Source organism: Lactuca virosa, chromosome 2 (assembly GCF_052849685.1).
Source record: "Lactuca virosa cultivar CGN04683 chromosome 2, Lactuca_virosa_CGN04683_v6, whole genome shotgun sequence".
Lineage (NCBI taxonomy): Eukaryota > Viridiplantae > Streptophyta > Magnoliopsida > Asterales > Asteraceae > Lactuca > Lactuca virosa.
In genome coordinates this window covers 286,469,211-286,486,643 of record NC_136427.1, presented here as the reverse complement: position 1 = coordinate 286,486,643, position 17,433 = coordinate 286,469,211, and the positions used below count along the sequence as shown (strand labels likewise).

The following is a 17,433-nucleotide window of genomic DNA, read 5'->3' as shown; positions in this document are numbered from 1 at the left end:
ACTTGTAACCTTCCAAAATTTAAGACCGAAAATTAAATTTTTATTATAATAAAACCATCCAAAACATGTTCATAAAACCATTAAAGAAAATCATAGTATGTCAATAATCATCTAAGTACATCAAGTCAAAAAAATGCGGATGAACGTTGTGTGTGCGATGCGATCATCCCAAGCCCTTCCCATTCGATCTGGAAGTACCTGAAACATATACTGAAAATCATAAGAATGAAGCTTAATGAGTTCTCCAATATACCTCATACCATACATATCAAACATAAAATGAGCCTTGCTCGACAACCATCGGGCCCCGCCCGACATCGAGCCCCGCACTGATCAGATCCGCCAATAACATGAGATGAGCCCCGCCTCATCACATTCATCAGGCCCCGCCCGACATTCATACAGACACATAAAACACATGCAAGAATCACCAAGACAAATAGCATACAATAAACTCATCAGGCCCCGCCTGGCTGGTGGTAGTTGAGGCCAACAAAATTAAAATCCCTAAATCTTTTACACTAAAACAGTGTATAGTGGTAAAGGGGTCGAAACCGCAAAGATTGGTTCAATTTTATAACTCTATGAAAAATCCATTTGCGAAGGTACTTGTAAAATGACAATAAATAAAAAATGGGGGGTTTTGGTCTTTTGAAATACTTGAAATAAACTAGAATTAAACTAAGATTTAAATGGACAATTCAACAAAAATAAGTTTGATGTAAAATCAATAAGAGATAGATGGTCGACTTAAAGTTTCCTCACTTTGACTTTTGATGAACACATCATTAGAATACAATGGTGCAATACTTGTTTTAAATCCTCAATTTGGCTATAGTAATCTAAGAAGCTTGAGATTACCTAGACTTTTCTTAGTTGTTAAAATGGTTAGAGTAGCTCATAACAATTTTCTTAGTCAAAGTCACAATTTCCATTAAGCATGTAATTAGTGAAAGTCAACTAGCATTAAGAACCAAAAAGTTACCAAATCCAAGAGGAGTCAAATGCTTTTACTACCATGTTGGAGAAAATGTTTTTATGATTGTGTGAAGCAAAACTAACACAAGAATCATTTGTTGCTTGCTAATTTGAGGATCCTTTACTTAATCAAGAAATTAGCCAACTAATCACCACAAACACATTTAAACTCATGAATAAAAACATACAAGTAGTGATAAGATGTTAAAACACAAAACATTTCCAGAAGGATTCAAGAACAAGTGCATGAAGTCTTCAACATTCAACAAAAGTTCAAAGGATTCCACAAAAGTCAACCAAGTTTAGATTAGCCTAGCATGGCTAATCTCAATAAAACAAGATAAGAAAAGATTGTACCAAACATTCAACAAGATTAAGAGTTGAAAAGATGAAGTTGTTGAGGTGTTCTTTGTCTTCAAAATGCTCCAAAATCTCCAGAGAATGTTTTAAAATCGGATGTGCAAGAGTGTTCAAAAGATGCACACCAACCTTCCCCACATATCCTTCCAATCGAAATCCCGAATTTACCCCTGCAGTGTCGTGCGCGGCCGCACAGCCTTGCGCGGGTGGGTTGCGCGGGTGGCATCAGATTGTGGGTTCTTTGAGAATTGGGCCTCCACAACTTAGCCCACTTGGCCCAGTTCGAGTCCAATCAGCTCCTAGCCCATTTTTCTTCAAGTTTTCTTCATTTTAAGCCCAATTTGGCTTCTCCAAATGATCCATAGCTTCCGTAATCGCCCAATCATCAATCTCCGCACAGTCGAAAATTCTCCCGCATCTTGCAAATTTAAAGTTTAATTCTTCCAAGCCTTCAAATAATTGACAAGCCCACTCCATGCATCTTCTCCAAAATTATTAAGCCCAAAATCCTTGTTATCCTCCAAGTCCAACCGCTTCCCATAAGTCCCGAACATTGCTGCTCCGCTAGACCCGAAAACATGCAATTATGCTCATGAAATTTGAAAGTCCCCGAAAGCGGTCATAAAATAACAAAAAGGAAAATATGCATGGAAATTAACTAAAATGTGAATGAAATGTGCTAAAATAAACTATAAAAAGAAGTGAATAAAATGAAACTATCACTGGCATCGAACCTCGCCGGGTATACATATCACATACTACACATGCAAGAGTCACACAAACAACTAGCATCCTATTCATAATAAATCATGGGCCGTCATTGGTGCCTTCGACCCGTCAAGCACAATGAGGAGACTCACCTCAAACTGCTGAAGATCAGATAAATGTTCGGACTGCTGATTTGGAAAATCCCCGCACTAAATAATCAATAAAACCCCAATTAAAATTTAGGCCATAAACCATAAATATGAATCTATTTCATATGTCTAACTCCTAGGGTAAAAGACCATTTTACCCCTTCTTTACTTGGCCCAATAATTGAGGCCTAATCCAATAGCTCCAAAAGCCCATATGGTCCAAAACCCTAAATGATAACCAAAGCCCATAATGGGCCCAAATCCAGGGAGGCCCAAAGCCTAACAATGGCCCAAAGCTAGAAAGGCTAGTGGCCCAATAAGGCCCACAACCCCCAATAGCCTAAAAACGGCCCAAACTGCAAAGCCCAAAGACCAGGCCTTCGCGTACCAGACGTACGCCCAGTGTACTAGATCGCGTGCTGGATCGGGGACTCGGCAGCGTAAGCCCAACGTACGCGCCATTGAGCACTTTTTCTATTAAGTGTTTAGTTCTTGCAACCAAACGTCCAAATTTCAGATCTAAGCCTTGTGGAATGTCTTAATCCATAAAGTCATGAACTTGGAGCCTTTGCATGGCTCAAAGGAACCCAAACCCTACAATTAACATTCTACTTTCACCAAATGGACCTAAACATGCATGATTGGTCCACGACCATCAATATGATAACTTTATGGGCCAGGGATCTCGAAAACATCAAGAGAAGCAACTCCTAACTTCTGGAGTGGAAGAAACCCACTAGATCTAATCATAGGACCAAAAAGGGACCAAAACTTCATAAAGACTAGATCTAAACATACAAGGAGCAAGTTCTGAGCTTTATACCTCAATGAAGCTGGAAATGATGTGTGGAATCTGGATCTAAAAGTTATCCTTTGATCAAGGCTCCTTTATCGAAGCTCTTCTTCCTCAAATCTCACCAACACACACAAAAAACACACACAAGAGGGTCAAATCTCCTCAAGAGGGGATAGGGTTTCGAAATGGGACTCAAATGGCTATGGAGGCTGAGAAATGAGAGGATCATTGGACATAATGTTGTTTAAATAGGGTCCAAACCCTAAATTTTACGGTTTGTACCCTGAGTGCGTACGCCCCGCATACTTCAGGATTTCCGAAATTGGCAAAACTGCCCCATAGGGACCAAATCTGCAAAATATTTACATACCAACGGTCAAAAATGAAAGTACCTTGAATCGAGTGTTACACCATCTTCCAAATCAACAAAACCATTATCATTAACAAACTGTTCCATTTCTTCCTCTTTTCCTTCCAGTTTCGAGTCATCTACAATGAAGTCCGGAGTCCAACCCATTATCTCCTTGGCTCGAACCGTGAAAACGCGACCACAGACAATAACCTTGAGAGATTCCATGATAAAAAATTGTTCCGAAGTAGAGATACACAAACACTTGCTATAAAAATTGTTATCCTTCGGGTTCCCATAGAAAGAACCTTACCCCATTTACTAGCAATTTTCAAAAACACTTTATCCATACATGCCAACGGAAGGACCCCTTCAATGTCCACCTAAACCACCCTATCTTTCAACGCAAAGTCATCACTCCATGCATGCAAGTTAGAACCTAACCATCTAAAATTATATAGTCTTAATAATATGTAACTTAACATATTCGCTTACTAGTTAGCTGATCTTAATGGGAACTCCTAAAAAGCACAAAGAAAGCAGCATTTTCAAGCATCGAGTAATTGGAATCAAGCATAACCTAAATAGGACATCCTGTCACTGAGTGATCAGTATTAGCATGCAAGTCTACAAGCTCATATAGCAGGCATATAAAGGCATCTCTCTTAGCATTCTATTATGCAATCCCAAGTACATCCTTAGCCCTAATCTAGCATGCAATTCACAGATTCACAATATAACATAAAACATGTATAAGTATTTTGGGAAAACTTACTTGAGCTCGGCCGACTGCATGCACCACACCCCTTTCTTTTATTAGAAAATTCTTTTTATAAACATTCCTTTTATGAAAATATATTAAATCCCCAGTTTGAGTTCAGACACACCCGAGGGTGTGCCTGAATCCCTCAAACCAAGGATCTGATACCAACTTGTAACGTCCCAAAATTTAAGACGAAAAATTTCATTTTTATCATAATAAAATCATCCAAAACGTGTTCATAAAACTATAAAAGAAAATCATAGTATGTCAATAATCATCTAAGTACATCAAGTCAACAAAATGCGGAACAACGTTGTGTGTGCGATGCGATCATCCCGAGCCCTTCCCCTTCAATCTGGAAGTACCTGAAACATATACTAAAAACCGTAAGCACGAAGCTTAGCGAGTTTCCCAAAATACCTCATACCATACATATCAAACATACAATGGGCCTTGCTCAACAACCATCGGGTCCCGCTCGACATCGAGTCCCGCACAGAAAAGATCTATCAATAACATGAGATGGGCCCCGCCTCATCACATTCATTAGGCCCCGCCCGACATTTATACAGACACATAAACCACATGCAAGAATCACCAAGACAAATAGCATACAATAAACTCATCAGGCCCCGCCTATCTGGTGGTTGTCGAGGCCAACAAAATTAATATCCCTAAATCTTTTACACTAAAATAGTGTATAGTGGTAAAGGGGTCAACTAGCATTAAGAACAAAAAAGTCACGAAATCCAAGAGGAGTCAAATGCTTTTACTACCATGTTGGAGAAAATGTTTTTATGATTGTGTGAAGCAAAACTAACACAAGAATCATTTGTTGCTCGCTAATTTGAGGATCCTTTACTTAATCAAGAAATTAGCCAACTAATCACCACAAACACATTTAAACTCATGAATAAAAACATACAAGTAGTGATAAGATGCTAAAACACCAAACATTTCAATAAGGATTCAAGAACAAGTTCATGAAGTCTTCAACATTCAACAAAAGTTCAAAGGATTCCACAAAAGTCAACCAAGTTTAGTTTAGCCTAGTATGGATAAACTCAATAAAACAAGATAAGAAAAGATTGTACCAATCATTCAATAAGATTAAGAGGTGAAAATATGAAATTCTTGAGGTGTTCTTTGTCTTCAAAATGCTCCAAAATCTCCAGAGAATGTTTTAAAATCGGATGTGCAAGAGTGTGCAAAAGATCCACACCAACCTTCCCCATATAACCTTCCAAATGAAATCCTGAAATTACCCCTACAGTGTCGTGGGAGGCCGCGCAGCCTTGCGCGGGTGGTTTGCGTGGGTGGCATCAGATTTTGGGTTATTTGAGAATTGGGGCTCAACAGCTTAGCCCACTTAGCCCAGTTCGAGTCCAATCAGCTCCTAGCCCATTTTTCTTCAAGTTTTCTTCATTATAAGCCCAATAATGATCCATAGCTTCCGTACTCGCCCGATCATCAATCTCCGCACACTCAAAAATTCTCCCGCATCTTGCAAATTTAAAGTTTAATTCTTCCAAGCCTTCAAATAATTGACAAGCCCACTCCATGCATCTTATCCATAATTATTAAGCCCAAAATCCTTGTTATCCTCCAAATCCAACCGCTTCCCATAAGTCCCGAACATTCCCGCTACGCTAGACCCGAAAACCTGTAACTATGCTCACGAAATTCGAAAGTACCCGAAAGCGGTCATAAAATAACAAAAAGGAAAATATGCATGGAAATTAACTAAAATGTGAATGAAATGTGCTAAAATAAACTATAAATAGAAGTGAATAAAATGAAACTATCACTGGCATCGGACCTCGTCGGGTATACATATCACATACTATACATGCAAGAGTCACACAAACAACTAGCATCCTATTCATAATAAATCATGGGCCGTCATTGGTGCCTTCGACCCGTCAAGCACAGTGAGGAGACTCACCTTAAACTGCTGAAGATCAGATAAATGTTCGGACTGCTGATCTGGAAAATCCCCACACTAAATAATCAATAAAACCCCAATTAAAATTTAGGCCATAAACCATAAATAGGAATCTATTTCATTTGTCTAACTCCTAGGGTAAAAGACCATTTTACCCCTTCCTTACTTGGGCCAATAATCGAGGCCTGATCCAATAGCTCCAAAAGCCCAAATGGCCCAAAACCCTAAATGATAACCAAAGCCCATAATGGGCCCAAATCCAGAGAGACCCAAATCCTAACATTGGCCCAAAGTTAGAATGGCTAGTGGCCCACAACCCCCAATAGCCTAAAAACGGCCCAAACCACAAAGCCCATAGACTAGGCCTGGTACGCTTCGCGTACCAGATGTATGCCCAGCGTACTAGATCGCGTGCTGTATCGGGGACTCGGCAGCGTATTCCCAACATACACGCCATTAACCACTTTTTCCATTAAATGCTTAGTTCTTGCAACCAAACGTACAGACTTCAGATCTAAGCCTTGTGGAATGTCTTAATCCATAAAGTCATGAACTTGGAGCCTTTTCATGGCTCAAAGGAACCCAAACCCTACAATTAACATTCTACTTTCACCAAATGGACCTTAACATGCATGGTTGGTCCACAACCATCAATATGATAACTTTATGGGCTAGGGATCTCAGAAAAATCAAGAGAAACAACTCCTAACTTATGGAGTGGAAGAAACCCACTAGATCTCATCATAGGACCAAAAAGGGACCAAAACTTCATAAAGACTAGATCTAAACATACAAGGAGCAAGTTATGAGCTTTATACCTCAATGAAGCCGGAAATAATGTGTGGAATCTGGATCTACAAGTTTTCCTTTGATCAAGGCTACTTCTTCGAAGCGCTTCTTTGTCACACCCCCAAACCAAGGATGGCGGAAACGTCCGGGGGTGGAGGACTTCATGTATAGTATCATAACAACAATTGTAATAGTAATTCAAGCAAACACAACCAACATATATATAATTGAAAAAGTTACATCATTGTATGAATTACATGTTTACGAATCAATTATAATATGTTGACAAAATATGAAATAGTAGACGCCTTAGCGTCCCATCCTCAAAAGCACTTGATTACCTGTTTAATGATTTCCTGAGAATACAAGTTGTTTGAAAAAGTGTCAACACAAAGGTTGGTGAGTTCATAAGCTTTTGTTTGGTATTATTAAAAGCCTTTCGTTTGTGAAAGTAGTATTTGTGTTAGAAAATCCAATATTTTCCTTAATGTGTAAATGTAGTCTTAAAACCCAAAGACCGAAATGTACAAGTAATTTGTCATATTTATAGTAAAACAATGCAAGTTTAAATCGACATAAACTCGTTAAATTTTAATGAAGTTCCCGTAAATTCCAACGTTTATTAATACTTTATGTGAGTTATTATAACCATGCTATGACCTAGTTGGCCTGAAACGACGTTCTTCAGGCGTCGGAAATGTTATGACATTTGTCACCCCAGACCTGCCGGTCTAGCTGTTGCATGCAGCTTAGGTGTGAGTTTGTCAAACCCAATATAGATCTATACACAAGTATCACGCTCTCCCTCAAGGAGACTCTGGTTACAATACAGGACTTAATGGTAATTTGAAGTAAATGTCTCACAAAGTCATTAACGGAATTACGTGTTATGAAAACTTGGTACCGTATGGCCGTACCTTGCTTAATGAAAATATCCTTTGTATAAATGTACCCTTTTTAAATGTATTTGTTATGTAATGTATCATAAACTATACCTATTATAGTTTATCAACCAAGGGTAGTACGTGGTAATGTATGCAAACTATATTCAAAATAGTTTATTAAATATTTGAATGTATCGATTGTACTTTGATTATAATCACTTGTTATTCTTTATATTTTATATGACCAAATCCATTTGTAAACTGATGTGTGTCTAAATATTAAGATAAAATGTCATATATTGCAATAACATATAATCACATAAAGATATACACCTTGCTCAACATGTTACAAGGTGAAATGAAATTAACAGCAACTTTTCGTTGAAAAACAGTTTCTGTTACTGTTCTTAGAAAATTTATAAAAAAATCATCAAAGCTCTAAATCCAAATCCGCAAATTTTGAGAGTTTGGAATATGAGTCTAGTTTGTTCGTAAATTTTACCATGATTTTTAGTGATCTCTAACAGAGGTGAAAATGTTCATAATCACAGACTAGTCCGGGTTTGCCTCTGAAATGACAGGCAGTTTTGTAAAAATCACCATAAATTGTAGAAAAATCATATGGAGATGTGCAAGTATCCATTTTAAAGCTAAGAGTTTGAACTACTTGCACCTGGAACAGTTTTGAAAACTAAAATATTTAAGTTGACCAAAACAGTTCGTGATTAACGTCCATCTTTTCTGATGTAATCTGTTAGAAAAAGTTTAATTGTGTTCTTGATGATTTTACTTGTATTCCCCCCTTAAAACTTAAGAAAAACATGTAAATGTAGGGGTATGAACTCACCTTATGTGATTTCAGTAGATGAAAGTGAGATAGAGGAAGTGTTCAACCCAAGAACACTAAGAAGATGTCTTGATGATTCGAGAATCTAACACCGAATAAGATGGAATTTGTGTAAGATATCAATGATTTGAGTAGAATGGAGTTTAATAATTATGTGAATGATGAAGATACTTACTAATTGAAGGAAGAAATCCCTGGAGAAAGCCTTGAAGTTCTTGAAATTGAGAGAAAAGATGAGAGAATTTTGGAGAGTATCCTTTGGTTGCTAAGTGTAGAATGAAAGAACTTTATGGAGAATGAGGAGAGAGGATCAATCCTCCAGCTCTTAGAATATGGGAAGAGCTGGAGATTGGGTGTAAAGGTCCACTAAGGTGACAAGGAGTAGTGGGAAAGAGTGGATGATCATAGAGTGAGGTGGTGGTGGCTTGCTTTTGTCATAAAATAAGGAAAAGCAAATATTCCCTCAATAATTAGTCCAACCACCAATTCTTTTAATACATTTTTATAAAAACCCTGGAGATTTATATATTTTGGGGCCTTAGTTTATAAAATAAAGTTTTGGGTGAAAATCCCACGTTAAAATAATGAAAAACGGAGTTAAAACGAAGTCGTAGTCGAAAAACCGGAAAAATTATGACACGCAAACATGCATGTCGTCTTCTTTTATGACAGGGGCTTCCTTGATACTCATTGCGTGTCATCAACACGCGAGTCGTAAGGTTACGACAGACAAATGTGTGTCGTCTTCCTTTATGACAGGGACTTCGGTCCTGAAGCTTCAGTTTTGGGTCCTTAAGCCTATTTTACCCGTTTTTACCCCGTTTCAAGTGGTTTTTGACCCAGTTAAGGGTCGGGATGGCCCGAATGATTACAAAAAAATTAAAGGAACTTTTGAGAGAGATTTGGGAGAGATTCGGGAGAGATTTGGGAGAGATTTTAATAGAGAGAGGTTGAGTGAAAGAGATTGTGAGAGGTTTCGTTTGTGATCTTTTTGAGTGTCCGGCTTCACAACGAAAGGTCCATAAACCCCGTTAAGCCATGATTTAGTGTCTTACACAATCCGAATGATTGTGCAATAGTGTTTTATCGCTTTGGTTTGTTGTTTAGCACTGTTAAGGCTAAGGAAAATCAAACACATGAATTTTTTTCAAATGATGTTTTCTCATTGAAATAGCGAATTATATAATGTAAACCCTAACATACAAGGGTTAATGGAGTTGACCGGTTTGACTTGTTGACTTTGTTTGACTTTGACTTGAGCGAAATTTGACGGTTGTCACATTCTTCCTCAAATCTCACAAACACACACTAAAAACACACACAAGAGGGTCAAATCTCCTCAAGAGGGGCTAGAGGTTTCGAACTGGGACTCAAAGGGCTATGGAGGCTGAGAAATGAGAGGATCATTGGACATACTATTGTTTAAATAGGTTGCAAACCCTAAATTTTAAGGTTTGTCCCCTGAGTGCATACGCCCCTGTGTACTTCAAGATTTCCGAAATTGGCAAAACTACCCCTAGGTATCAAATCTGCAAAATATTTACATACGAAGGGTCAAAAATGAAAGTACCTTGAATCGGGTGTTACACCATCTTCCAAATCAACAAAACCATTATCATTAACAAACTGTTCCATTTCTTCCTCTTTTCCTTCCAGTTTCGAGTCATCTACAATGAAGTCCGGAGTCCAACCCACTATCTCCTTGGCTCGAACCGTGAAAACGCGACCACAGACAATAACCTTGAGAGATTCCATGATCAAAAATTGTTTCGAAGTAGAGATACACAAACACTTGCTATAAAAATTGTTATCCTTCGGGTTCCCATAGAAAGAACCATACCCCATTTACTAGCAATTTTTGAAAACATTTTATCCATACATGCAAACGGAGGGACCCCTTCAATGTCCACGCAAACCACCCTATCTTTCAATACAAAGTCATCACTCCATGCATGCAAGTTAGAACCTAACCTTCTAAAATTATCTAGTCTTAATTATATGTAACTTAACGTATTCGCTTACTAGTTAGCTGATGTTAATGGGAACTCCTAAAAAGCACAAAGAAAGCAGCATTCGAGCATCGAGTAATCGGAACCAAGCATAACCTAAATAGGACATCCTGTCACTAAATGATCAGTACTAGCATGCAAGTATACAAGCTCATATATCAGGCATATAAAGGCATCTCTCTTAGCATTCTATCATGCAATCCTAAGTAGATCCTTAGCCCTAATCTAGCATGCAATTCACAGATTCACAATATAACATAAAACATGTATAGGTATTTTGGGAAAACTTACTTGAGCTTGGCCGATTGCATGCACCTCACCCCTTCCTTTTATTAGAAAATTCTTTTTATAAAACATTCCTTTTATGAAAAATATACCAAATCCTCAGTTTGAGTTCAGACACACCCGAGGGTTTATGTGAATCCCTCAAACCAAGGATATGATACCAACTTGTAACGTCCCAAAATTTAAGACCAAAAATTTCATTTTTATCATTAATAAAACCATCCAAAAATTTCATTTTTATCATAATAAAACCATCCAAAAATTCCCTCAAACCAAGGGAATAATCAAAGAGTAAATGGTTTTCATTGGGCGTTATAGGTCGTTTTTGGCTTCACGAAACACCACGACCAAGCCTGGCCACGAAGGTTCGAGGTGGTGTGCATGAAGCACGATCATGACCACGTCAACCACGAGACCCATCGTGATGTGTATTGCAAAAGCTCTAAGAGAATAATCTTGACACCACAATTTTTTTAGAACATGTCGAAAAATTACCTGAGGTGAAACAATAATGGTGAAATTTGGAAAGAAGATTCTTAGTTATCATTAAAAAAAATTAACTGTTAAAGTGTGTTTAATAAAATTAACTGAAAAGTGATAGTCGAAAGCTGAAAATTGTAGCTTTTATTAATTTCCTTAATATACAATTTCAAACCTTATTTTTGTCTACCTCTTTTGTACATAATTGTTTAGATCGAAACTTTATTTTGGTATTTTTGTGGTTCACTTGATATGATATAATAGTCATCGTGCTATATGACGATCGTTGATGTTTGTAAATTATATTCTATATATGAATTGTAAATGAATTATCTGACACATTAAAGTTACGTTTTGTTTCTTTACATAATTTCTTTTTATAATTTTCGTTTTTATTAATTAAAAATAAGTTTTCTGAACACATATAGTGACTTAAATATTAGTTTGATATTAATTAACAAAATTTCATATACACTTGTCATGTTGTCACTATTTCGTAAATATTTTAGTTTTACTCATGACTTTACTACTCCTATTTTCTCAATCTAATGCTTCACATGTTAACAATGTCATCATATAATTGTTTATGTTGCGTGATTTAAAGGGATGGAGTATTTGTTGGGATAATTGGAAATAACTTGTCACCACAACTTTGGCTTTATCCATTTCAAGATAACTCAATATTGAAACTCTTGTTTATACTTCAAGAATGATCGGCTGGTAAAACGTTTCCTTGCCTAACCTCCATCAATATCAATTGCGGTTAATACAGTTTCAATCAACTGTATCACACTACCATTTTTATCATTGTTAATTTGTTATATTGTTTAAGAGAAATTATGGTTTAAATATTTATATATAATATTACGGTTCAAATGTAAAAAAGTTATATTTATATGAAAAATATGGTCTCTAAATGTAAAAAATATAATATATTTATACGGTTCATATAAAAAATAGTCAAACAATAAGCAAAATTGAAAGAAATCATCAATTTGGACCAAAAATAAAAAGTGTCAAAATTAATACAAAAAATATGAAAATATAATGTCTTTTATGTTTTTTTTTTTCAATTTAAACACATCATAATTAATTTTATATAATTTACCTTTCAATTATATGAGACTACCGTTTTTCGAAAACAAAACGCTAAATAGTATAATTGCTCTAACATGCAACACATCCATCTTACCACATCAGTTAATATAAATCTCATTATTTAATTTATTTATCTGGGTACGAGATTTTTTAATTTACATATCTGGGTACGAGATTTGATCGATAATAATTAAAAGTTAGAAGGTATAATTGAGATGATTATATATTATTTAATTTTGTAAGCTTTTGATGATGAATAAACATAATTTTGAAAAGGCAATTCATCTAGTCATGGATCTATGGACAGAAGCTTAAAACTCCGGGATGAACCGACATAATATATCATGAGAACGTGCATTCCATAATTTGATCGGATCGGTTTATTTTATCCATGCAAAGCGCCAAACCAATTGCCGGTTGCACCATCATTAACCACCAAAAGAAAACAAAACCAGATTATACGAATGTCTTGCGACCCACACCCCAACCCCATGAAAATCTCGAACCGGATCATCTGTTGCTACCAATTGCCCCCTATCACATCATTATATTTCCTTTTGTTAATAATTGCTAAGTTACATACTTTTTAATATAATAATCATATAAATTTAAACCTCAGTTTCATAAGCACTTAAAAACAATATAACAAAAAAAGTAGTAATGTCAACATATACAATGCGTTTGGAAGCTAAGGATCTTGGTGTAAGATATGCTCTAAATTTCTTGCACGGGGGATCCTATGTCTATGAGTAAGGTAATATTTTTGAAAGAATTGTTACTTTATGTTGGATGGGGGACTCTGAATTTCCTAAGAATAATGTTATTGTAGCCCTACGAAGTATTCATATTTGGTTTAAAATGTTCAAAATGTTATTTTTTTTGGCTTTATAAGAGCATAGAATCGTTTGAAAGCGCTTAATTACATCATGTGACTTCTTATTACCCGTTTTGAAAGTGACTTATGCATTACATAGCATGTATGATCATATGTGAACAAATACACTGTTTATTATCCGTTCTCAATCTATCAAAGTGTACATAAAACTTGTTAAAATTAGGACCTTTATTCCACTTTTAATACTTCACGATGGTGTCACTAAAATCTACGAACTCAAGGTTGAAGAACAAATACGAAGATATGGTTAAGCCAAAGCTAAAATAAAAATAAATATAACCAAAACCCAAACCCAATTTGATAAATTGTTTTCATGGAATCTCAAAAATTGTTTTCATCGATGAATCAAAACCCTTTTTTTCTAGTATATTACTTTTATAATTGATTTTGATCAGGGTTATAAACATAAAACGAACCGTTGTTAATGAACAAATCCATTGACATGTAATGTCCAGACAAAACAAATATGTCGAGATACAATTGGATGTTCATGTTTTAGTTGGAAGGGACAAATAACCAAAGGTTGCTCGATGTTCAAGCGACGTAGTGGAGGAAAGGGACTGATGGGGACGTGGAATGTCAGTGGTGACATCGTGTAAGATAGGCAGTGTTTTTGTCGCCGATTAGCGTGTGCAAGTGAATCAAATCAGGACTAACATATGATGTGGAAAGAGGAGTAGATCGGGACTGACATATGAATATCAGTGTGCGGCAAAGTGTTTGAGTCATCCACAGGTACATGTGGTTTGTTAGTGTGAGGTATATGTTTGGTGTGAGGTACATGTTTGAGAAAGTGAGATGTTGAGAATAGAAGTCCCGATATCGAAGATAATGATATTGGGTTAAAAAATGACATGGAATTCATACTTGATGACTATGAATATGTTTACGCCCTTATAAAGCAAAAAGAAAAATAACATTAAGTACATTCTAAACCAAATGTGAATACTTTGTAGGACTACAATGAAATTATCCCAATTTCATATTCATGAGAGGTTGTTTAGTTGCTTTCCAAGTTATGTGATTTTATGACATTATTTCTTGTTATTTAGGAGTTATGGGATGTTTGGGATATTTTGTATAAATTATAAATAAAACATCTATAATGATTGTTCTAGACTTTCTATTCTCTTTTTCTATCTGTATATATTGCCCACTAGAACCCTATAACCTTATTCTTCTCTATCGATTTCATCAATATACCAAATAGTGTATGCGACCTTTTACTACAAGGTTTTCCACCGATATGTGTTGTTGGTATTCTTATTTTGATTATTGTGTTCATTTTTTCATAAACCATTCACACTCCCAAACCGGAACGGCGGAAACGTTTGGGGGCGGAGGACGTCATGTACAGTATCACAAAAATTGAATAATAGTAATCAAAGTAACAACAACCATTGCATTGATAATATAGTGTTTAGATTGAGTTTGTAACATTGTTTGTATAACACCAAAATGTATAGCAAAACTATAGACGAGACACCATGGATGCTCCGTCTTCTCAAAAACCTGTAGCGTATCTGTCTATCGATTCCCTGAGAATACAAGTGATTTGGAAAGTGTATCAACGTTTAAGTTGGTGAGTTCATAAGTATGTTTTTGACATGGAAAGTGTAGGAACCCAATTTTATACGAACGGTGGATGTGGAAGAAATAATATCTCTAGATTTATCGTGTATTAAAATATAAAGTTATGAAGAACATGATGAGAATTCTTAGAAGATGAGAAAGAAAGAGATAAAATATTATTCCATGAAGAACATTGGTGGGAGAGAGAAACTCTCCCTAGGTGGAGAGAACCCACCAATTCACTCTCTCTAGAATTACATTGTAAGAAAAGTGCATACTAAGAAATGACCATCTCTCCCTTTATATATGAGGGAGAGACAAATACACCGACAATACAATAAAGGGAAAAATACAACCTAACTACCACTCATTATTTGTAGAGCATTTCCATGCTCCAACATTCTCTCCCTAAATGCTTACAAATGATGAGAGATACAATAAGTGATACAAGGCTATAATACAGTAATCCGACTAGCAAGTGTGGTAATAAAATGAAACATAATGAGAACCAAATGCTGAAATGTCTCTGAAACTCTGAAGTGTCTGTGAAGTCTGAAACTGGCCATGAATCTCTAAACAATAAAGGTCTTCGGCTTCAAAGCACAACCAATGAAGCAGAAAAAATAAGATCCAAATCTTCAAACCAGTCATAATCACCGGAAGAAGAAGGTCATCATGAGCAAGTAGAAGATCCAATAAAAGAAACACTTCAGATTCAAAAAGTCTGAAAAACATCTCGAGTTCTCGAATCAGAATACACCAAGATTCTTCAAAGAATAACCTGCTAAAAATGTGAAGCATCCATAAAATGAAGTCCGGATAAAAATAATGTGAGTCCAAAGACATAGTCCAGCAATGCCAAAAATTTGATCCAAGGATCAAAAATAAGTGCAACGTCACATCGCCAAAATAATCTTCGTCTTCAAAATATCACAAATCCAAACTCGAGAAATCATAGTATCTGAACCGGATGCAAACACAAAATCATCCTGTGGTAGAGTCCGAATAATAAATAATCTGAATCGGAAAACATCGAGTAATGCCAAAAATTTGATCCGTAAAGACCAAAAATAAGTGCCACATCGCATCACTAAATAAATAATCGTCTTCAAAAGTCTTCAAAAGTCTTCAAAAATCCAAACTCAAACAATCATAAATCAAATCCGGATGATATTCTCTTCCTATTTTTGATAACCAATGACCGGATATCAAAAATCAACAAATCATCGGATGGAGAGTGTCGGATACCAAGAGCTAAGAGAGCTCTCCCTAGACGTATGAAGGGTCTCGATAAGACACGAGAAATAGAGTAAAATAGATACTCTGCGGTCATGAGAAGATGGGTGATATAGTTGTTGAAGCTGCATGAACAAATACCATAGAACGAAGAATTACTGCATGAAAAATATCTCTGTTGTGCCGAAAATACCAAATATATCCAAACTGTGGTGCCGGAACTCTCGAAGTGGTCTTCAATAGAAAATAAAGTCCACATGCTCAAGATACATGATTCGTCAACCAAAAATCAAGAGCGCCAAGTCATAATATCTCATAAAGTGAAGAATGCGAAACAACTTTGTTGATCAATCGCCGTTGCGGTGCAAGCATCACAAAGAATAATATGAAGTCCGACTGCGGTATGAAGTATTCTTCCAAAATAATCGGCATGAAATGAAGCAATGTGACAAACCAAGGTTCGGTTGTGGCAAAAATTGGTGTAAAAAAAATTGGTTTTAATAAAAAAAATTGGCTAAATAAAAAAAACGGTGTTAAAAAAAATAATTGGTTTTAATAAAAAAAATTGGCTAAATAAAAAATTGGTGTAAAAAAAAAAATAATTGGCTGAAAAAAAAATAATTGGCTAAATAAAAATAATGTTGTTAGAAAAATAGTTTAAAAAAAATTAAATAATAAAAAAAGGCTGAAAAGAAAAAAATGAAGTTAAAAAAAAATAAGAAGGCTAAAAAAAGGAGGGGGGGGGGAGGAGGAAGAAGAGAGGAGGAAGGGAGGGGCTGGAGAAAGGAAAGGGAGGGCTGAAGAAAGAATCCGAAGTTAAGAAGAGATGTTGCGGATCTAAGAGGTTGCGGGTGGAGAGGATGATTGCGGATGGAGGGAGGAGCTGGATGGAGGGTAGGCGGATCAGAGGTGGCTTCGGATCAAGGAAGGTGCGGATAGGAGGTGGGTTGCTGATGAGGCAAGGAACCGAAGTCAAAGGGAGGTGAAGAGTGATGTAGCTGCGGACAGATGACTGCGGATGTGAAGGAATTGAGCGCCTACGGTCCGAGACTGCAGGGGCGGTCCGAACCGAGGGCAAAAGGAGTGGGTTGCGGTCCGAAGGCAATAAGGGGCGAATGACTTCGGTCAGCAGGGAAGGGTAGGCTGGGGTCCAAGGCTGAGAAGGGCTGCGGACCAAGGCCTGAGAGGGGCTGCGGGGAGGCTTCTTAGGAGGCTCCGGTAGGCAGTTTTTGGCTGCAGTTCGGGAGTCTGAGAAAGGCTGAACAGATGACGAAATTTTATGAAAAAATG

At 36.5% G+C, this 17,433-nt stretch overlaps 1 long non-coding RNA gene across 1 annotated transcript; it reads right to left on the bottom strand.

Annotated features, from left to right (window-relative positions):
* Positions 1-5,208: 5,208 nt before the first annotated feature.
* LOC145157076 (uncharacterized) lies at positions 5,209-7,182 on the bottom strand. The gene is made up of 3 exons (XR_013737076.1): positions 6,867-7,182; positions 6,049-6,105; positions 5,209-5,772 (listed from the first exon to the last, which is right to left on the bottom strand). It is a non-coding gene; the product is annotated as an uncharacterized LOC145157076 (long non-coding RNA).
* Between the last annotated feature and the right edge of the window lie 10,251 nt (positions 7,183-17,433).